Source organism: Ambystoma mexicanum, chromosome 4q (assembly GCF_040938575.1).
Source record: "Ambystoma mexicanum isolate Mex_15411 chromosome 4q, UKY_AmexF1_1, whole genome shotgun sequence".
In the NCBI taxonomy this organism is placed as follows: Eukaryota; Metazoa; Chordata; class Amphibia; order Caudata; family Ambystomatidae; genus Ambystoma; species Ambystoma mexicanum.
Genome location: NC_090928.1, coordinates 174,181,410 through 174,205,310, shown reverse-complemented (window position 1 = coordinate 174,205,310; position 23,901 = coordinate 174,181,410).

Below are 23,901 nucleotides of genomic sequence, written 5' to 3'. Positions count from 1 at the left end.
TCAAAAAAACCAAGGAAAGGCTCTCCTTATACTTCTACGGGCCTAAAATGGGTTCAGAAGTTGACAAGTTCTGTAGGAGCTGTCACACTTGCCAAACATCTGTCAAGAGTGGGGCCAAGAATGTGGCACTCCTGGTGCCTCTCCCAGTGGTGGGAGTTCCTTTTGAGAGGGTGGGCATCAAGATTGTTGGTCCCCTTGACCCTCCCACATCTTCAGGGAACAGGTTTATCCTGGCTGTAGTAGACCATGCTACAAGATACCCAGAAGCTATACCTATGAGAACTGTTACGGCTCAGGCTATGGCTAAGGCTCTACTTGGTATTTTTACCAGAGTAGGGTTTCCTAAGGAAGTGAATCCAACAGGGGATCCTTTTTTATGTCCCACTAAATGCAAGCCATGTGGAAAACGGTGGTGTCACTTACAAGTTCTCTACAGCCTACCATCCACAGACAAATGGACAGGTAGAGAGGTTTAACCGTACTATGAAGAGCATGATAGGTGCTTTAGAGGAACCCCTTAAAAGGAAGTGGGACCTTCTACTGCCATGCCTTCTCTTTGCTTATAGAGAAGTCCCTCAGGAGGGAGTTGGTTACAGTCCCTTTGAACTTCTCTATGGCCATCCAGTCAGAGGTCCATTGGCCCTGATTAAGGAGGGGTTGGAGATTGCTCCTTCCCCCAAGCCAGTCAAAGTGACTGACTATGTGATAGGTCTCCGGAGGAGAATGCCACACATGATGACAGAAGCTAGTGATAACTTGAAAGCAGGTCAGGCTCTGGTCATACATTGGCATGAACAGAAGGCCAACATGGTTGAGTTCACTCAAGACTAGGTTGTGCTAGTTATGGCGCCAACAAGGCAAAGGGCCTTACAGGACAAATGAATAGGACCCTTCATGGTTATGGGCAAACTTGGAGAGGTGAACTATTTGGTGGACTTAGGCAGACCTGAGGAGGCTCCCCGAGACTTTCACACCAACCCTTTGAAGGCATATGTCTCGAGACCAGAAGTGGGAGCTTTGCTTCTAGCTTCGGCTGAGGAGGAGGAGGAGAGTGAACCTCTACCTGACCTTCTGAGAGGCCAACCTTTGGATGAAAAAATAGAAGGATTCAATCTCTCTTCTCAGCTGACATCTGAACAACAGGAGGAGTGCAAAGTTCTGTTAAATCAATTTGCCTCCCTATTTTCACTTTCACCAGGCTTGACCCCATGGGGCCAGCATGATATTCTCACTGGTGTCTGTCTACCTGTCAAAAGCAGGAGGTACAGAATGTCAGAACATGTGAGATCCAACATCAAAGGAGAGGTCAACAAGACGCTTGATCTCGGGGTTATAGAACCATCTACAAGTCCATGGTCTAGTACAGTTGTTCTAGTACCAAAGGCAGGACCCAAGGAGTTGAGATTCTGTGTGGAATATAGAGCTCTAAATGCAGTCACTAAGACTGATGCCCATCCTTTGCCCGGACAGATGAACTGGTGGATAGACTTGGTTCAGCCAAGTACCTCAGTACATTTGATCTGACATCAGGCTATTGGCAAATACCCCTGACAGACCATGCCAAGGAGAAAACTGCATTTTTCACCCCAGCATGCCTCTACCAGTTTAAGGTTATGCCTTTTGGACTAAAGAATGCTCCTGCTACATTCCAAAGGATGGTCAATCAAGTTCTGAATGGGATGGAGGACTTCTGCATGGCATACTTGAATGACATTGCAGTCTTCAGACCTACATGGAAAGAACATATTGATCACTTAGGATATGTTTTGCAGGCTCTTGAGCAGGTCCATCTGACCATAAAGGCAAGTAAATGTCAAATTGGTCATAGCAAAGTGATCTACCTTGGTCATAAGGTAGGAGGGGGTGAAATAAGGCCATTGCCTAGCAAAGTACAAGCTGTATAAAAACTGGGACACCCCTACTACTCAAACCCAAATGAGAGCTTTCCTAGGTCTCACTGGGTATTACAGGAATTTCATAGAGAACTATGGCACCCTAGCTTCTCTCTTGAATGTGATCCCCTCTCCAAAATTCCCTAAAAAGGTTAGATGGAATGAGGAGTGCACTCAAGCCTTTGAAAGCCTGAAGAAAGCCCTTTTGTCCAGCTCCAGTCATAGGAGCTCCTGATTATCACCAACCCTTCATTGTGCAGACAGATGCCTCACATATAGGTATAGGTGCAGTCCTTAGTCAACTGGACGAGAAAGGTAGGGAGCACCCCATTTGCTTCATTAGTAGGAAACTGAAGGAACCAGAAACAAGGTGGGCAACCATAGAGCTTGAATGTTTTGCCATTGTGTGGTTTCTGAAGAGGTTTAGGCCATATTTGTATGGATCTACTTTTGTGATGCAGACAGACCACCAACCGTTGAGATGGTTAATGCAAATGAAATGGGAAAACCCAAAACTTCTGAGATGGTAAATCTGCCTGCAAGGGTTTGAGTTCACCATTGAGCACAGAGCAGGATGTCACCACCAAAATGCTGATGGTCTCTCTAGGATGTTTTTAACTGACTAGAGGTAGATATTCATCGAGGAGTGGATTGAATCCTCCTGTCCTTTAGTCTGGGTGGCGGGGGGGACGGGTGTTAGGGAGAATTCTCCAGAATGGCTAATTTCTCTTCCCTGCTGAGTCCCTCAGCAGCTTTGCTGTATTTCTAGGATTTTCTTTTTTCACCTGGTAAGAGTGTTAGCCTATTTTCCCACTCTTACATGTGTTTTGCTGTGTGTGTTTAACATTTTTGTGTTCATAGACTGTGGAGCCTCACCTACTCCACAGGCATCATCATTTTACTGTGTGTTACACAGCACCTTCAGTGCAGTGACACAGGGTTGTCTTTGACTTCCCAACTCAGACTCCATTTTCTGGGACTGACTACTGTCTCCCAGAACATATAAAGTTGCCATTAACTTTATTAGCCTCTGTAAAACCACAGACCCAGTAAAAATCATCTTACACGGAGTACTGGAAAGAGTTAATACTTATCCCTTTTTGTCTGTTTCTCTTGGTGCATTGTTTCGCTCCCTTTCCATAAAGACTTGGCTGGTGGCAGTGGTAACTACCCTATTTTTCCTACCGCGGTTATCTTAATGCACCTTGGTATTGTTTTAGGCTATCTTGGTAGCCTCGAACTTAAACCCGCTAGACCATATATGTTTTATTACGATTTCGGTTGGGTTTATTCGCCATTTCTTTTTGTAAAAGTCTTTCTCGTGTTTTACTCTGTGCGCCAAACCAGGTTTGATCCCTTTGTTCACCGTCTTTTCGAGGGCTTCTACACAGAAGCCCTCCTTAGGCGCCTGTATGTATGGGGGGGACAGGATGTGAGGGAGGGGTTTAGGACTCCCTGCACAGGGTCTCCTTGGAGACCCAAGTTGCACTCTGAAATGATTGGCTGTGGTGACTGTCCCGGCGGGTCAGCCACCCTGCTGTGTGATTGACATGCAGTTTTGGGGAAAACTGCATAAAAAGCAGGTCTCTGGTTCTGGAAAAGCAGAGTCGCCACTGGAAAAAAAGAACCGATGAGGAGCAGACAGAAGAGGACCTCTACCACGACTGAACCACCCGGTGAAGCCCTGCAGCAGGTCTGAATCTCGAACTCCAATGACAGAGAAGATCCTCTAGGAATCTTCTTCACCTGAGCTTGTGGGACCAACCAGTTCATCCAAACTGCAAGCCAGGACTCCCTCCTCTGGTCGAATTTGATGTACAGAGCTACAGTGGGCCGGATAGCCTGGAAGGTCGGACCCTGCTTGGGTTTTAAGGAGCGCACCTTTTATTTGTTGCTTTGCTCTGCTGCTGGTTTTCTCCCTGGGTAGTGCAGGACCCTCCAGTCTTCCTACTTCGTTTCAGTCCGACAGTCGCTTCAGGAACCATGAGCCTGCAGGAACTACCAGGAACGTCTGCCTCAGCTACAGCTTCTTCTTCATTGAAAGGTACTGTTCAAATCCGGTTGTTCATTTCGTTCAGCTGCGGTGAAAGTGTGTGAAATCTTTCTCCAATCCGAGGCATTGTCCTTCTCTACTCTTTAACCTAACTTTTCTACTGACCAACCTCGTCCAGAACTCTTGGCAAAGACTTAACCGCAAACTACCCTGAACTGTGTGATCTTGAGCAAAATCCTTTTGTCCTATTGACTTTGCCCCTAAGCCTATTTTATTTGATTCTATCACTGTAGTTCCTCTTTCTAGATTACCCTGCTTACTTACCTGATGGTGCTGTTCAATGTCTGCCTAACTTTGTCTTTCCCTCCCTTTTAAATTTCTGGAGTGCCATTTTGCCCCCACTTCATTTTGTGAGCTTAACTTGTCTGGAACCTATTGGGAGTGGTGTGGTGTATTAAGAGTGTGATTTTTAAACTGCTTTACTTTAGTAAATCTGTTATACAACTGATGTGTAAATAAATGTATATTCTTTTACTCAGAAACCTTGAGTCAGTGTTTGTTTGAATCATAGTAATTGCTGTTTTTTGTGTAACTATTGATACTGCTCACTTTCTCTTGAGATAAGTCTGGCTGATCAGCCATCACTACCACTTTTACTGTGTAGTACAGGCTTGTACCAAAGGTGAATTTGCACTGTCACTTGTAGTCTTAATTGTGTGTGGTGTTCCCAAAGGGTACTGCATATAATTCTGCCTAACACTGATGGACCAAGGTATTCTGGTACCTTCGGAATCATTGTGTAACACTGCAGTGCACCCTGTGAAAAAATCAAAGGGCGGGTTGTGGAGATTTATACAGGACTGAGACCAATCAACCAGATTTTAGAGGCAGAGTTTCCTTCAGTTTGTAACCCAGCAATGATACTATGCAGTATCCTGGTGGATGCACAATATTTCACTGTGATTGATTTGAAAAATGTGTTTTTCTCAATCCCATTGCACAAGGACTCACAAGACTTGACTTCATTTACATCCGCCAGAAACACACTTGTTTGCCCCAAGGTACTGTGAGTCTCCATCAATCTTTATCATAGTCCACCTTATGGACTTAGCTAATATTGATTTGAAGAATGCCATGATACAGTACGTAGATGACATTTTACTTTGTAGCACCACAGAAGAGGAGTGCAGGCAGGACTCAATTCAGTTGATGACTATCCTAGCAGATAAGGGATACAAGGTAGACAAGGAAAAATTGCAGTACTGTCAAGAAGCGGTGTTATACATAGGCCAGTGGATTCCATATGAAGGAAGGAATGTGACACCTGAAAGGGCTGAGGCGATTATGAAAACTGTAAAACCGCATACAGTGAAACAGATGCACAGTTTTTGGGGCTATGTAATTATGTTAGAGTCTGGGTGTTTCACTATAGTTCATATACAATACCCCTTTTGTAGGCTTTGAAGAAAGCACAGGTACATACATTCACAATAGTATGGACTGAGGAAAAGGAGGAAGGGTTTGTAGAGTTGAAAAAACAATTTGTACAGCTCCTGTTTCAGGAATTCCCAATTATGCTGAGGAGTTTTTCTTATTTTTGCACACAAATGGGACAGTTATGACAGTAGTACTTACACAGAGGGCCACATTGGGATACAAACCTCTAGTGTATTACATTGGGATTCTAGGCCCAGTTATGAAGGGACACTTTCCTTGGGAACAGTCATTGGCAGCCACCGTGTTTGCAATTGAGAAGTCTACAAGCATTGTAATGGGCTGCTCTATGACTCTTTTTGTGGAACATGTTTTGTTTGCCATTTTAGAGAAATCCAAAGGTACATTGACACCCCAGAGAGCTTCTGCTTATGAAGTGCTGATTTCGAACCCAGGAATTAAAACTGTCAGATGTAAAATAGTGAATGCTGCCACGTTTATAGCTGAGCCAGTGACAGAGGGCACCCATGTACATGATTGTGCGAACTACATTGAATTCTATGATGATATACCATGAGTAAAAAAGAATGCACTGCCAGGAGGGGAAATTCTCTTTATTGATGGTTCTTCAAAAATGTATCAAATCAGTGGAGAAAGGCATTCTGGTGCAGCTGTAGTGGGGCATAGAGCAAATGTCGAGTAGAGGTTGTAGCAAGTGCAAGACCACCATCTCACTTTTTGGCGCAAGCAGCAGATTTGGTAGCGCTCATTGTTACACTCGAGAATCATGAAGGGCAGGAAGTGATGGTGTACAGTGACTCCGCCTATGTGATGTCAACAGTACACGCAGGGCTAGCATGTTGGAAAAGGAGGGGCTACCTCCGTGCGGACGGCATTCCAGTGCAACACGCATCCTTATTGAACAGGCATATTAAGGCACTACAGCTCCCAGTAGCCATAGCAGTCGTTAGATGCGCCGCTCACACTAAATGTACAGACTTTATTTCTTGTGAGAACGAAGTCAGAGACACAGAAGCCAAAAGGGTTGCATATTCCCAGATATTTCAAGTTTTGACTCTCCAGATGTCAAGGAGAAGGTAGTCACGATTATGGTAGTGAAAGACGGATTTAATCATTTGCCAAAAACCCAATTAATGGAGATGATTCAAGGAAGTGCACCACAGGAAGAGCAGGAATTATGCAAGCAAAGACGGTGTTCTTTATCCCCCACTGAAGTATTATGGCAACAGGATAGCACTGGCAAGCCAGTGATATTTGTATTTGTATTTGTATTTATTTATTTATATTGCGCACCTTGCCCAGAGGCTTGCGGGCGCATGTTTAGGAGGAAGTTACAGGTTACAGAAGGAGGTTACAAGTTGCAGCAGGGGTGATACAGTATACTGTTACAGGTGATATTAACATAGATATTAACAGCAAAGTAGCAGCACCCGGTTACAGTAGAAGGGTACAAGCTGTGAGCAATTGCAGGTAGCAATAAAGTATACATTAGATCCGTTTGAATTACATTAGAGTCGCCCGGCAGGCGAACCTAAACGCGTTAGGCCAATGTAAGAGCCGGAGTGACAAAGTGCGGACGTCGTGCAGAGACAAACACTAACCGCTGCAGGATACAGGGGTGGAAAGTGAGATATCTTGTTCCCGTAGCCAAAGTTTAGCTTTGGCTTTAAATTCGAGGCAGTGCGGAATGTTCCTGAGGGCATTGGGAAGTGAGTTCCATAGCATGGCAGCAAGGACAGGAAAACTCGACCCTCCCGCCGAGCGTAGTTTGAATCTGGGGATGCCAGTAGCATTGTTAAAGGTAGCGCTTGAACAGCTGCACTACCCTGCCCACATGTAACTAGGGACAGTCTGACTGCAACGATTCCAGAAGACTGGTTTGATCCAAATTTGTTAGGACATGTTGCATTTCATGTAGTAAACTGCATTGTATGTCAATTGTTTACTGCTGGGCATATACTTTGAAAAATTAGTTATTCCTCGACCAAATGGTCCTTTTCAGCATTTACATATTGACTATGTTGATATGCTGATGGTGTGTAGTGGATACAGGTATTTTATAGTAGTGGTGTGTCCTTTCTCTAGGTGGATTGAAGTGGGTCCATGTTCACACACTGACGCAACTTGTACAGCAATGTTTCTAGCATGTGAAGTCTTTCCTAGATGGGGAGTGTGTGAAGTGCTAAGATCCGATAATGGGCCACATTTTATTAATGAAGTATTTGAACAGATAGCATTATTATTGAATGTTAAGCACAAGTTTTCTTTTGCTTATCACCTGCAAGCAAACAGAATATGTGAGGGACTCAATGGCCTCCTTTAAGAAAGGATGGCCAAGCTCAAGCTTATGTTGAAGAACGGATGGGTATATTGCCTGCCCTTAGCTTTATATGCCCTAAGCAATCATACTGGTTCAGACCACCACCTCACACCCCAGGAACTAGTAACTGGGAGGAAAATAAGAACGCCTCTTACACCTCCATCAAGGAGTAGAAGTGATGCCCCGAGAACAGCAAAAATGTTAGGAAATGAGTTACGTGATTATTTAACATGTATGACCACTCTCATCTCTCTCATTTCAGAACTCAAGCGCCAGGGGGTCGATCTCAGAACACAGATTAAAACCATTCAGCAACCAGATCAAGAGAACTATTATAAGCACCTGGACTATTTGTTGGCGACACTGTGCTAATTAAAAATTTCACTAGGAAGTGGCACGAGCCGAGATTTAATTGTCTGTTTCTTGTCAAAATATCACTCCTTCATCAGTAAAAGTCCATGGTAGACGAGCGTGGATATATCTGAACGACATCAAGTTATACGATGGTGAGACTGCAACACCCCCAGCCATCAGCCATAGAAACAAGACAAGAAGAAGAATCTCAGCCTGTGCAGACTCGATCGATGACAAATAAGGATGATAAAGCTACAAACTAATAAATTCAGATTTGCAATTGAACTGTGACTCCACTTGAACACTCTTTGTAGATATTATAGCAGTCGTGCAATTCTTTGCTTGAGTCACAGGAATCTGTGGCAATTAACTTTAGAGAAATGTTGATGTATCACGATTATGCCTAAATGACAACACTTGGTTAAGAATGGGAAATATGAGCAGTATTTTGACTTGTATCTCACTGAGCATTTATTTGGCTAACTCTATGGTCTTGTCAGACGAAGATGTGCAACTTTGTGTTTATCCTTGAAACTTTTCCTCTTCTTGTCAGAAGAGACGTGGGCATCCACACTTTTATACAGGATCCTAAGAATGGCTCTGTAATCAGAAGGCTGCTTGAGGCAATAGTAGAGGAATTACTGCAGCTACCAAATTCATTACAGTTACCAGAGTAAAAGTGTTTTTCGTTCCTTCATTTGCAGGAAAAATTAGGAATGTTGACCCTGGTACAATTTCAGAGAATGAGCAAGAGAAAGAAGTTCCAAAGTGGTACAAGTGGTGGGGATTAATATGTTGGTTTGTGATATACATATGCACCATTATGCTTTGTGTTTTTCTGTTTCTTCTGATTCACTTTTTATGATTCATTGATCCAAACAAGGCAAAAATCTGTTTGATCCTCCCAACACCAGGAACGCTTGTAGATTTTCCCATTAGCTATGTGCCAATGTCCCTTGTGTTGCCTCCCCGCATAAGGCTGCTTTAGAGTTGTTTCCATGGGCTGCAAACATTTTGTTAGGGAGACACAAGGCGAGTGCAGAGGAAGACAGTGAAGGGAAAAAATACTTACCTAGATAGTAGAGCACACCTGGGTAATAACATGTGGTACCAGAACATGAAAAAGGTGGGAGAAAGAACATCATAGGAGACCTGCTATGTCTGCGCTCTCATACCTTATGCCATGGGAACTTCCAAATTGTTCACAGCTACAGAAGTACCAGCGAAAAAAGCTAATTGCCTGACACATCTCTCACTTTGCCAGACAAGAGGACAGTTCTAAGGCAGAACAGCATCCCTGGTATGGAAAAATAAAGAGACATCTCAAAGAGAAGATGGTTATGTGCAAGACTTAAACACAAGAGAGAAGCCAGAAACAAGGCATCGCATAATCAGATATGAACAGCCTGGAACAAGGATTGAAGAAAACAGGATGCTAAATTGTCAAGGCAAGAATAAAGAAAAGATACACATAGGCTGGTAAAGAGGTAAATTGCAAATCAGACTCAAGATTCAAGAAGGATGGACTGATGGACTGATTATGTGTAAAGCAGCACTATTAACTGGACAGTACGAACCAGTTATAGAAACTGCAGAAAAAGAATGCAAGTATCAATGGTAGAAGATTACGAAATTGTTGACATGGGTCAACAATAAGGGAGGACCATTACAGATAATACCTCTAAAAAGTGCATCCTTGTGTTTCAGAAATAATGGTACGAGGAAAGTTGAAGAGAATCATCAGTATGGCTGCAATTTTGATGTACCAGGCATGAAGGATGGAACAGTTGTCTTAATGGATGACTTTTGGGCTTGTGGGTCTAGGGCCTACATGAAGCTGCACAAAGACTGTGGATGGATGTGCTCTATATTGCTTATTCATGTTCCAGCATTAGTGATTCCCAAGAGTGACCTGAATATTGGTGAGTTTACGAATCAGAGTTCAGACCCAAGGAGTTGACAGATGAAGAGATCAGAAAATATATAGAGGCCAGCATCTTAGCACCTGCAGGAAGAAACTTCCTGCATCCAAGAAATCATAAGAGGTATGTAGAGTGACGGGTCTATTTTAGACTGAATGGACAGTGCAGCTACATGGCCTGGAGTGTTGATGAACATGTAAAATCAGCAGGGTCCCTGAAAGGAGTGATGAAGATCTGGACTCCAAAGAAGCACTTGGTGGAGATCCCCTAACGAATATGAAGATGAGAGAAAGAGAAGTTGATGATGTCACTAGAAGCGACCGTGATGCACTGAGTAGAGGGGCTAAAGAAGAGGATGTTTAGACTGTTTGGAATCTGATGACAAAATTATGAATCGAGTAGACTTTCATATGCAGAATGAAGATTGCACGTGTGTAGAGCAGTACAGAAAATGCAAGCCGTTTTATAACTGTACAGATGCAACAACACAAGTAAACTAAGTGATCTTAAAGGCTAGCTATATATAGTGAGTAGACTGCAGGCAGTGCCACCATTATATAGAAGCTGGACATTGGCGTCACATATTTAGTAAGCTCAGACCCACAGAGAAGGAAGGATCGGAAAGCTGTGTAGCAGCAACATGAAGCTAAAAGCATGGAAAGGCCTGGAAGAGCTGTCTGGCCTGGTATCAAAGGATGAAGTAGCGAGAACTGGTTATCTATCTATAAAGAACAGAAACCGTGAGACAGTGATTCATCATGTGTTCAGGTACAAAGAAAGAATATCATGAGTGCCAAGTTTATTAATTGAAGACAACTAAATGCTGCAAAACAGGCTGAAATAGGGTCTCCTGTCACGTGAGCTAAGGATGGAACTAGAAGGTGGGCATGTTGCTCTGGACTTCAGATAGCGTGTGCTCAAGGATACTTTGCAAGGCCAAGTTCAAAGACAATCTGAATGGCAGAAGGCATGAGCGATGAGAGATGTTGGGCTAATTGTGTGGGGAGACATGGTCAAGGTCCTCCCACTGGCACCTGGGGTACCAGCTTGCATGCTGCTAGTGAGCCAAATGTCCCAGAAGGGTACAAGCATGCCAACCAATTATAGAGGGCCATGTAAAGAAGGGTCTTATAGTTTGAGAGCCAATGATATACTGTGTACTTAATAACTGTTGAAGATGACTTGTACTAGGGGTAGGCATAAGCTGTCCATGTGAATGTAGAGATCCAATCATAACTCATCTCTATATAGAAAGTATATTTAGATGTTCCCTTTGGGCATATCACAAACCCTGTAGGTTTCTCTTATTTGCCACGTAGTATGATGTCATGTATGATGAGTTTTTACTATAAAAGTGTTGTTTTTTCATGAAATGCTTTGAGAGCACACAAGCGAACGTCCGTCGAAGTCCGTTGAAACTCCCTGTTTTAGACAACTGATAAAAGAGTCAGAAGAGACCTTTTGCCAACCTTCTGCGTCGGTCTAATTATTTGTGCAAGAGCTAATCTGCATGCCATCCATGCAAGACTTGTTATTGATTAAAGGACCCCCAGGGTTCAGTTTACTGCTGCAGCAGTTTGTTTCTTGGTCCTAAGCTGTCAAAGTAAAACATCTTCAAGCGCATTAGTCTTCCCTAGTCTACCGCCACATGGGACTCAATCTCATTCTCACCTTGCATTTGAAGGAACAGTTCCATCCTCATTACTTGTATATGTGTATGTATTTATTGAGCCATTGTTATGCAAAAAGCATTTGATATCAGGGATATTTATTTTCATCTCAAATGTTTGGTCACATGTTGGCTTTTTGGTAGTAAGCATTGTTTACAAATGATATTGCACCGATGCACTCAGGGAATAATGACAATTATATTGAAAGATATATACAATTGTACTTAAGTTGTTCGATAATATTTAGCTTTGTTTCAGGATCCATATGTCTGTTACTGGGACAAAGGCTTATGTTTGGTCCCAATCTGTCACAGCACACAGCTGTAGTATTTTTCTTTCCTAATCTATCTCAGCCTGTTACAGGAGGGCTTTTTGTACAAAATCCTTCCCTGCATTTGGAGGAACAATCTCACTGTGATTATTTGTATGTGTTATGTTTGTGTGAATGCATTTATCTAATGCTGCTTCTATGATAAAGTATTTGTATTATCAGGGTATATTATTTCAAACTCAAACGTCTGGACAAATGATGGCATGTCTGTGCCAGAGAAGCTAGGAACATTATTAAAACATGTTTCTATTGCAGTCTGTGGTTTTGTATTGTTTGGCCTAGTTACCACCAACACGGTATGGTATATTGCTTGCTTGCAAATGTTTGTTGAGGTGTTCTTTTTTTCCTTGCTGATGGAATTGATTCAGATCTCTAGATTTCATGTCAAAATCAAATAAAATTGCAATTGGACTTTCGCTCAATAACAAATGTGTGGTGTGTAACTGATAATAGTTGTGGATTGTAGAAGTGTAAGGTTTTATAACTGAAATATATATTGGGTAAAAAACCCTACCAGTTTTGGCTTAAACATTAAGCATTCCAATTAGCAGTTTGCAGACACTTGAGACAAATAAGGCTGAAACATACAAATTATAGTAATTGGTTACATTATAATTGAACACCAACCAAATGCTGCAACATACAGACTTAATGCCCTATCAACAGTTACTAGTTATACCTGCAAAATTAATGAAATGCTTGTGACCCCGGGTCCGCTGAGGAACACTTGCCCCCCCCCATCACCAAAACCTGGCTCTGCCACTGGAGTTGACCACCCTTCTTATGTTACTGTCCCAGGTGCAACATTGCACTTACTCAAATCCCATTTCCTGGCCTTTTGCAGGTATCCTTTGCCACTTATGATACCCATTGTCACGTGATCTTGTCATTTGTATATCTTTCAGGATGTTACAGTGAGGACCTTATGGCCAGGGATTGGGCATACATTCTTCTGTGTATGATGTTGTACCATACTATCTTGCCCATTCATGTCACACTGTGACTGGGGTGGGGGCGATATTGAAAATGGGCTATTTCATGAATCTTTTGCCATGCATTTTGGGAACTGCTGTGACACCAAGAAGCGTGTGTGTATGGGCCTACAATGCAGTTCAGTTATGCCAACACTCAGGAGATTAGATGGGTTGCCCCATTTAGGCTTGTATTCTTTTAGCCGTATGCATCATGCACTGGCAAGGGTTTAGCCATGCATGACATTTCTAGGCCATGTAGCCCTTTGCCCGACCACCCAACCGGTCATCCCCTTCTCATTGTTGGCTGTACGTGTTCATCTCATTGTCATAATTGTTGCTATTTACCCAATATCCATGTACCATTTCCACTGTGGGAGTCGATGTATCCTTGCAGGGTGCTGTTCCACAGGAACATGACACAATGGGTGCTATCATGAAAATGGACACAGCAGTGGCTCACTCTCAGTTTGGCCCCACGCACCACTTGTATAGTCATCTAATAGTTCTGCTTCCTGTTGCAGTACATGTGTTCCTGTGCCTGAGCTGGAACCAATGACATATGCATACAGTCCAATGCAGCAATCATATTGGGGAAGTGGGCTATTGCAGAGAAACGTGCTATGCTGACATATAGCTGGGTCGAGATGGTAGGCATTGAAATGTGATTTGTGCATGTCTCATTAGTGCATCAAAGACTTCTGCCATTGCTTTCGAGATAGTTGGCTGGGACATGCCATGTAGTATTCCAATGGTGTGCTAAAAAGTGCCCATTGGTTGGAAGTGCAAGACAATCACCTGCTTCAGTTGGAGTGGGATGGCAGATCCGACGCTGATCCCACTCTGGAGGTCTACCTGTATGAGGGTGAGCAGCTCTGCTATGGTGTCCCTGTTTAGCCAATAGAGTGTAATTATTTGCTCACCAGTCATTGGCCTGGGGGAGGTATCTGTGGTCTCCTCATCACACGTCCCCTCTACTTTTGCTGAGCCTGTATCCTTATCAGATGCTACACTGCATGTCTTTGCAGCTCGATGTACCCTAGCAAATTTTGGATGTCGTAGACCCTGTCTGCTGGGGGCTGCATGCTGCTTGAAAATGTGTTTGGGAAATGTTCTGGCCTTACATAGGGCCTCATTACGACCCAGGCAGTAAGTTACCGCCTGGGCCGTGCTTTACCACCATGGCGTAAACTATGTTTACGCCATGGTGGTTGGCGGACTTACCGCCCCATTCCGACCTTGGCGGGGCGGTAAGTCCCCAATCCCCATTTACCCTTCCCCATTCCCATTTTTGCCCCATAGGGCATAATGGGAGTGGGGAAGGCGTTAATTACGCCACCGTAAATTACGGTGGCGTAATTAACTCCATGGTCCCTTAGCGCCATGGATTTTAACACCTGCTAAAAGCAGGTGTTAAAAGCACCATGGCGCTAGGGGACCTCGTAATTGGCGGTAAGGGGTCGGCGCAGCTAACGCTGGCGTAAACCCCTTACCGCCAGGGTCGTAATGAGGCCCATAGTCTTTTAGGCGCAATTGAATTTGCCTGTGGTTTCATTTTTATCACCTGCATACATTCATCTTGGCCTCTGAGGTGGACGTTACTGCACTGAGATTTTGGAAGAAGTAACACCTTATTTTGGCGCTATTTCGCCTTTTGCCATTTTCTTTTCTTTTTTGGCACTACTTCCTCCAGAGATTTAACACTGGGGGAATTACTTTGTCCGGTAATAACTCCTCCAATACAATTTGTGCCACAGGAATGACCACAGATCTTGGGCTACTTGTACTTTGTATATGAATTAAAAGGGGCGGCAATTAATTATGAAAAGTTTTTTCCCTGAACCCCAAACTCGAAGCCCCTTGTTTTCCCACCGACTAATACCAATTAGCGCCTTTGCATCCTCGTGATTGGATTACCGTAACTACTTTTATTTGGGTCTTCCAAATTGCACATACATAAATCAGAGAGTGCAAAACTAGCCGCTCGTTTCCTTATACAGTTTGGAGTATGAGACCATTTTCCCCCTCTCGGTTTTCTCTTCACTGCCTACAACTGGCATTGGCAACAAATACGGCGGGCGAACGCGCCGGCGAAGCAGGCATGGCGAGCGCCGCCCCTTAGTGGGGGCGGTACAGGCCGCCCTTCCCCTCCCCCCACACACGTAAGGGAAATGCGCCGGGGGGGCGGATGATGACGGAAAGGGGCCCGCCCCCCCCTGGCAGGGCGCGAAAGCTTCGGGGCAGGGCGGGAAACCGGGGAGAAGCCGGGCATAAAAGCCCGTGCTGGTGTGAGCATTCACACATCCTCCCTCGGTTTCCCGTCTTGCCGGAGCTGCGTTCTTTTTTTTTTTTGGGCCGTCGAAGGTGGTGGACAGCGTCGTCGAATCTCGTCGGGATAGGAAGCAGCGGACGTGTCGAGGAGTTCCTGTGTTGCAGCGGTCGGTTCCAGATACAAACGCTGGAGGTAGGCAAGGGGGGATACATGTTCGTTGGGTCGGGGGGAAACGGGGGAGTCGAGGTCGACGGGGGCCGCGGGCGGATGGGGGGGGGGGTAGGAGCATCCATTCGAAGGGGTGCAGCTCCGCTTAGGGAGCCGATGATATCGCGGGGCGTGGGCCTCTGAACGTCGTCCGTGTGCACCACAGGGGTGGCTAGTTTTGTAAAAATCAGAACTATGTTTACGCGATCGCTGCGAAATATGTGCTTTGGGCATGCTACATAACGTGATAGGATTGGGAAAATGCTAAGATGTAATATGTATCAGAGTCCAGCCAGTGTGGTTGGCAAGTGCCCGTGTGCCCCCTTCCTAGCCCGCCCCGTGCCAGAAAGAACACGTTCTTCTAACGGATAATCAATATCAATAATGACTATGGGGATCTATGGACTCACTGTGCGCCCCGTAATTTCATGTATGATATGTATGTAATATGTTTGGGAATGCATATTTCAGGGAGTCTCCGCGGCCGCAGTATGTGTTTGATTTGCCATAGGGCCGCCGTCCTCCGTGTGCCCCACAGGGGTGACTCGCGCAGTTTTGTTTGGAGAATCAATACCGTTGTTTTAAGCGTCTGCAGCTTTCGTTCGCGCCTGAATATTCCCGGGGACAGGCGAGATCACGCAAGTCTGCCACATGCCGCACTGGCGGGGTAGCGAGTGGGGGGCATGGGGGCTCCTCGTTTGCTGGGGCGCGAACACATTATCACCTCGGAGCCGATGAGTTACGCGCTGACGCAGGTTGTGCGACTACTGCTTAGAGAGTTACTCCATCTACTAACCCCCTCTCTCTAACCTCACTCCTTATTGTTCATGGCAGCCCGCGGTGACTAGGTCTGGCGCGACCTCTTATCCGCTGGGTCCGCCAGCCTCGCTACCCCACCCCCTCTGCAGCCGCAGCACCTCCTGGATCTGTTAACATTTAGTTGTGCTTTTCAGCCTTTTAAAAACCGACTTTGCTTCTACCACGATCCAACCGGTTCACTGTGTGTGCCGTATCCCAGTCCCTTCCCTCATTGCCTCTACTGGCTTTCACTCACCACCCCATGCCCCTATGGAAGACGGCCATCTTGCCTTCCTGTTTAAGCCGCCTTCTCAGTGTTTTTTCACGGTCTCTGCCTTGGTCCGTGTTTCTGGCAGCGAGCGGGATGCAGTGTGTTTGGGGGTGGCTGCCGCGGGATGTGTTTGGGTGGCCCTGGGGCCGCCGTCCTCCGTGTGCCTCGCGGGGGTGGCGCGCGGTGGTTCGGAGGGTGGAGAGGTTGTTTTAGCGATGTCGGTGCTTGGGGGTGTGCGCGGTTTGGGTTGCCCCGGTCTGATTCGTATGTACCTTATGTACCGTACCGTATTCGTACCCTCCTGAAACGATGACAGCATTCCTGTGCGTTACGGATTTCATTAAATGAGAAGTCACCGGGGGAACCAGACTCCTTGTTATTAAATAGTGCTACCACATCACGTTATTGATTCCCCATGCAAGTATCTGGTCATTGTCGGCTTGGTTAGCTAGTCATTGCATTTTAATTATTTCTTCTGTTTAATTAGCACTCTATCTTCTCAAAGAATTAAGAGTCTAAAGATGTTGGCGCTACTCATTCCTATGAGATTAGAAAAGCACCTACTTCTGCAGAAGAAAATTATGTTAAGCCATTATTCCAATCAATTACGCAGCCATTTTGGTTTATTATGACGGAAGGCCCAATTTCCAGTGAAACTGGGTTTAAAAGCAAAAACAAAGGTGATGGCTGGAAGGTTTAGACTGAATTTAACCTCTGGGCCCGCGGGGACTTCTCCCTCGCGCTCGGACACGGCCTTGTCGGGGGGGGGAGAGCCATTGTGGTGGCGAGGGACGACGCTCTGCATTGTGCTGTTGTGCATGTCGTGGGTTTTTCGCGGGCCTCCCTGGGAGGGGTGGGTGCCTTGTGGAGCCCAGTCCCAGCGGCGGGGGAAGGAGGGGGGATTGCAGGGAAGAGGGTCAACGCGTGGGAAGGAGGGTGGAGAGCATGAGAAATAAAGGGGAGGAAGAAAAGGGAGGGAAAAAAAAAAAAAAAAAAAAAAAAAAAAAAAAAAATTCTGTGTGGGGGGGCAGTGGTGGGTTAGTACAAGTTTTTGAAGGGAGGTCAGTGAGAGAGCGGGTTCAAGTTGTGTCGGTGGTATTCCGCTGGGTTTCAGGTTGGGGCTAGTCACTGAGGGTATCCATCCTCAACATGGGTTAGGAAGGAGTCCCCAGTTTGCAAGGGGGCACACCATTAGGGAGATTTGAAGTTCTTCGGTGCAGAGTATCCCGCAACTTTGGTTTGTGCGTTGAATTCACCCGGAAAGGCGCTGGGGCTTGATGTTCGCAAATACACAGATGCGTCCTCGATTGGGGCCAATTCCTGCCTGGAAGTGGGCGGCCAGACTATGGATTGTGTTGGTTAAATTGACTTGTGCCCAACGCCTCGCCTTAGCATGGGCACACGTGGATAGGGGAAGACATGTATAGGACTGCTAGGAGGGAAGTGGGTACAAACGTCTTGGGGCATATGTTCATAAATTGCGGGCATATATAGACATTGTTAGGACTGCTGGTAGGGAAGTGGTGTCAACTGGATCTTTCAGGCCGTCTTGCCGGAGCTGCGTTCTTCGTTAGCTCGCTCTATTCTCTGTGTTCGAGCGGCTGTTTGGTGTCTGGGTTTCCCGCGGTTCGGGTGGAGGAGCGAGGAGTTCGCGGTTCCAGTGGAAGAGTGAGGAGTTCGGGAGTCGCTGGCGAAAGTTGCTGCCCGGAGATCGTTTGTCGCCACATGGTGGATTGCAGGTAAGCGCTCGAACGTCGGGCCGGTTGTGCGGGTCTCGTGTGGACGGGTTCATGGGGGGCGATAGTGGGGGGAAAGAGTTCTCGGGGTGGTGTGGCGCAGGCCCTCATAACGCAGAAGTTCGGGTGGGGATTGTGCGGTGGCCTCGACGCTAGTGCGCAGGTACTGTTGGGTAGTGAGCGAGGGCACCGTCCGAATCCCGCCCAGGGAGGATTATAAGACGGTGGATTTGGTAAGTATGGGGGGGGAAGGGAGAAGGGTCTGCTCGCTGGCCGCCGCGCCAGCTGGAGCGGACCCGAGGAATACAATATTTTACGGGATCAATCTCCTTTTCTTTTAATTGTACGTCAGCATCAGCAGTGGCTGTATGCAGGCTTCAAAAAGGGGTTGTGCAGTGGAAGCAGCCTGCACTACAACAAGTGCCGAATCTTCTGCTCCCGACCACCTTGTGGATTGTGTGGTGGGGAGGAGCAGAACTGGGGCTGTCTGCCGTGTTACTTGTGTGCTTTGGGGCCGCCGAGTGCGGCGGTACCGATCGCGGTGGCGCGGGCAGCAAATCTGCTGGCTTGGGTGGGCGGGGGGTTCGTGGGTTCACGTTGGGCACCCTGACTTTGTGGTTAACTGGTACCGGGGCCGCCGTGCCTCGGGTGTCGACGAAGCAATTTTAAAAGCGATGGTGTGTTTTTCGTTTTAATTGGGGCCGCCGTGACGATCAGGGCCCCGTGCCTCGTTTGTTCAAGAAATGGGCTGTTACCACGACGGCATTGTTATGGCGTGATATGTTTACAGCATGGAAAAACTAAATAAAGCAGCTTTAACGAAAGCTGCTTTATTTAGAGTGAATTTTACGTTTGTTTAGCGCAGCCGCCAGTGGCGCAAGCGTTAAGGGCTTGGACTGGTAATGCGGGAGACCGGGGTTCGATTGCAAGGTGCGGAGTCTCGTGGGCATGCGCCTTTTCGTATGGCGCGCCGAAAGTTTCGGTTTATATGATGGCCACTGTGCCTCGGGTGCCACAAAGTAATGTTTTGTTTTAAGCCCGTTGTACGGCTTGTCTGTTTACATTGGGGCCATCGCGAAGGCTTTCTGTGCGTCAGGGAGCGCCATGGCCTCATCGATGCTCGAGGCAGGTAATTCGGCGCACTTCTCACTCTGCATGGGGTCCTAGATAGAGGTGGGGACGAGAGGGGTGGGTTCACACAGTACCTGTCCCCTCCCGTCGAACGCGTGGTGAAGACGGACCTACAATTCCCAGAGTTCGCCTTTCAAGACTACAACCCCCGGCAGCCCCTCTGCCTCCCAGGAGGCTGCAGAGTCTCCGCCAGGCCCAGCTGGTAACACACCCCCTTCCACATAGAATGGTCCATTCTAAAACAGCCCCCCAACCGCTCAGAACAACCAATGACTCAATTACTCCCACTCGCCACACAGCCCTCAAATACGCCAACACCGGCCACGAGGTTACTAAAACGAAACATGACGGGATACTAGAGGGGTGCCATGCAACAGGGATGGGGGGGCGTATCAATGTGCGAGGGGAGTAAAGGAGGGGGGTCAGCTGAGAATACCCCCCCGTGCAGAAGCCAAATGCGCCGTTCAGGACTACGTGTTGCCAACGGCCACGAGGAATAATTATATAAAATAAAAAAAAATAAAAAGTCCCCCGGAGATAGCAGACGGGGGATTGGAACTGGGGTCCTCGGCCGCTCCAAGACCAAGCACTTACCACTTGAGCCACTGGAGGCTGCTCTAATGCCAAAAACAAATAATCAGCTGTTGTGTGGCGCGGCGACCATCTGCTGAGCATAAAGTGAAGACATGGAAAAACATTGCTTGCAATGCATATTAACTAAGTAAAACGTGACGGCGAAATCTATTCCTTCCTCCCTAAATAGGGCCCGCTCAAGCTGACGCGGCGGTCGGCGAGCAGACCCGTTCGCCTACCCCCCAATACTTACCAGATCCGGCGTGGGTGGATGGTGATTAGGACAAGGCGGGAGCTGCTAGAACAAAGGGGAGAACTCGCGGCACCCTACCAGCCTCTCCGAACTACTTCTGAACGTCTCCCGCCGTCAGTGTAACCCGCGGGTGTGTCCTCTAGGGGGGCGCTATTCTTTGGTTCGCAGATGGGTTTGCACTTTATGAATCCTGTACATTATAATAGTAAGTTACAGCAGAGCCCACAACTGTAGAGAGTTGCCCTATGGGTTGATAGACTATAGTAAGAATTCCCAGGAAACCTTTGCTCCAGCTGTCTGTCACATAGTCGCTGACATAGCAGTCATCTCTGCGCCTCAGCACAATCCTCTGCATAATTTTGCAATGTTTTTATACCAGTCAGCTCTGCTAGCAATTGAATATGAACCCAATTCTAGTCATTATTTGCATGTAATGTGATGCTCTTTTCAAGTATATGTTTGCACAGACTATGGTCTTCTGAAGGGCCTTGCAACCCACAGCTCTCCACAACCTCAAGACTACATTTGAGGCGCTAACTTCAGCGATGGTGGGGGAGGGGCACACTTATTGGTGTGGGGGCATCCAACTTCTTTACGCATTCTAATAAGACTGTTCTAGTGCAGCTTCAATGTTACAGGCAATTAACTCTCTCCTTTAAGTCTGAAAGCACCCACTCCAGGAGTGCTGTGAGGATGGGAGGTCTCCTGTCCCCCTCTCCATCATTCCAGACACCCCCCTTACATGCAAGTTCTAAGCCCCCGTCATGACTTTAATTGCCCTAAAAAAAAAAAAAAAAAAAAAAAAAAAAAAAAAACAGGGAGTGCCCTGTGGAAGCAAGCTGGGTGTGGGGGAACTCTCTGCCGCCGGCAACCAGCAGAGAGTCTTGGAGGAATCACAGGCCAATCCCTGAAACAAAGCACTGCTAGCAGACCCACAGGGGAACGAGCAGCCAAGAGTTTAGATGCACGGCGCCCCAAGAGCAATAGGCTTGGGGGAGGCCCTGGGAAAAAAGGGGAGGGATGTAGGGGACTTGGGAGGCAATTCCAAGACCCAAATTGCGGGGGGGGGAGGGAACGAACAACAAACTAAAAAGAGGGCAGCAAGTGAAGCTGGTTGGAGGGGAACAAGAGGAGAATACGGGGGGGTATGCTACCGGGACAAAAATTTACAGCAGGGGTAAGTCGTCACGGAGGGGGAGGGGCAAGAGGGAGGAGCTCGAGGAGGGAGGAAGAAAGGTAGGAGCATCGGGGGCGGGGGGAGTCCGGACAAGGAGGGCCAGCAAGGACAGGAAAGAGGGGGCCTGGGGGGGCGCAGCATAGGGGACCGGGGGAATGGGGGAGACAGTTGGGAAAGGAAGACAGTACGAGGGACAGGGAATCTGGAAGAGATATGACACCAGCCAAGGGGGGGAGGACACCTGCTAAGGCTGCAGTTGGAGGGGGGGGCCCCTTGAGTGAGAGGGAATTGCGATGTTTCTGGGGGGCTCGGGGACACAGCAGGGAGACCTGGGGGGGGGGGGTTTTGGCATAACGGGGGTAAGACTAGGATGCCAATAACCGGAACAACGCGAAGGCGTAGGGGGGGCTGAGCAGAGTTTGGCAAGAAAAGGTTAGATGGACGTCGCAAGCGACGGCCAACTAGGCAGGCAGAAAGTGGGGGCCGGCATCGGAGGGCGGTGCCGGCCCAAATACGGATACGTACATAAATTGTAAGGGCACTTGTGGTGGTGCCGGTATAGAAAAATGTAAGGGCACTTGTGGTGGTGCCGGTATAGGAAATTGTAAGGGCACTAGTATGGTGCCGGTATAGGAAATTGTAAGGGCACTAGTACGGTGCCGGTATAGGAACCTGATGTTAGCGAGGCACCGCGTGGCTGCCGGTTTTAGCTAGAGCCCGAGCAGGAAACGGGGCAAGTGTGCGGGGGGTCGGGCACCCGCAACAAGACCTAGACATGGGCACGGGGGGAAATGGTGGGCACACCAAAAAATTCACTGCAAACAACGGCCGGGGTAGAGAGAGGTGGATAGTCAGGGCCGGGCTCGATCCGAGGCGTCCACCGGACGAGGACGATCAGGGGGGGGGAGGGGGAGGGGGAAGCCCTAGGTAGCCGCACTCGAAATAGTGTATCGGTGACGGTGAATTACGGATTGCCTGTAAGATAACTCCAAGACTTTATGCAAAATAAAGCTGCTGAGGCATGTTAACTTTCCACACAAACTGGTGTCGTGTCAATTTTCTACTGCTTGCATGGTATGACTGATTAGGAATAGAGGGGGGGGGTAAGAAAGGACGGATAAAGGGGGGGGGGAAGGCAAGGCACTGAGTGCCCACGCTACGGCGGGCGAACGCGCCGGCGAAGCAGGCATGGCGAGCGCCGCCCCTTAGTGGGGGCGGTACAGGCCGCCCTTCCCCTCCCCCCACACACGTAAGGGAAATGCGCCGGGGGGGCGGATGATGACGGAAAGGGGCCCGCCCCCCCCTGGCAGGGCGCGAAAGCTTCGGGGCAGGGCGGGAAACCGGGGAGAAGCCGGGCATAAAAGCCCGTGCTGGTGTGAGCATTCACACATCCTCCCTCGGTTTCCCGTCTTGCCGGAGCTGCATTCTTTTTTCCCACCCACCCTCCCGACAAAAAAGTATGTGAATAATTTTTCAATTTTGTTTTACAGGTCGCCCAGCGGAGTTACATTGCAATCCCTTTACAAAGCACTGCTAGCAGACCCACAGGGGAACGAGCAGCCAAGAGTTTAGATGCACGGCGCCCCAAGAGCAATAGGCTTGGGGGAGGCCCTGGGAAAAAAGGGGAGGGATGTAGGGGACTTGGGAGGCAATTCCAAGACCCAAATTGCGGGGGGGGGAGGGAACGAACAACAAACTAAAAAGAGGGCAGCAAGTGAAGCTGGTTGGAGGGGAACAAGAGGAGAATACGGGGGGGTATGCTACCGGGACAAAAATTTACAGCAGGGGTAAGTCGTCACGGAGGGGGAGGGGCAAGAGGGAGGAGCTCGAGGAGGGAGGAAGAAAGGTAGGAGCATCGGGGGCGGGGGGAGTCCGGACAAGGAGGGCCAGCAAGGACAGGAAAGAGGGGGCCTGGGGGGGCGCAGCATAGGGGACCGGGGGAATGGGGGAGACAGTTGGGAAAGGAAGACAGTACGAGGGACAGGGAATCTGGAAGAGATATGACACCAGCCAAGGGGGGGAGGACACCTGCTAAGGCTGCAGTTGGAGGGGGGGCCCCTTGAGTGAGAGGGAATTGCGATGTTTCTGGGGGGCTCGGGGACACAGCAGGGAGACCTGGGGGGGGGGGGGTTTGGCATAACGGGGGTAAGACTAGGATGCCAATAACCGGAACAACGCGAAGGCGTAGGGGGGGCTGAGCAGAGTTTGGCAAGAAAAGGTTAGATGGACGTCGCAAGCGACGGCCAACTAGGCAGGCAGAAAGTGGGGGCCGGCATCGGAGGGCGGTGCCGGCCCAAATACGGATACGTACATAAATTGTAAGGGCACTTGTGGTGGTGCCGGTATAGAAAAATGTAAGGGCACTTGTGGTGGTGCCGGTATAGGAAATTGTAAGGGCACTAGTATGGTGCCGGTATAGGAAATTGTAAGGGCACTAGTACGGTGCCGGTATAGGAACCTGATGTTAGCGAGGCACCGCGTGGCTGCCGGTTTTAGCTAGAGCCCGAGCAGGAAACGGGGCAAGTGTGCGGGGGGTCGGGCACCCGCAACAAGACCTAGACATGGGCACGGGGGG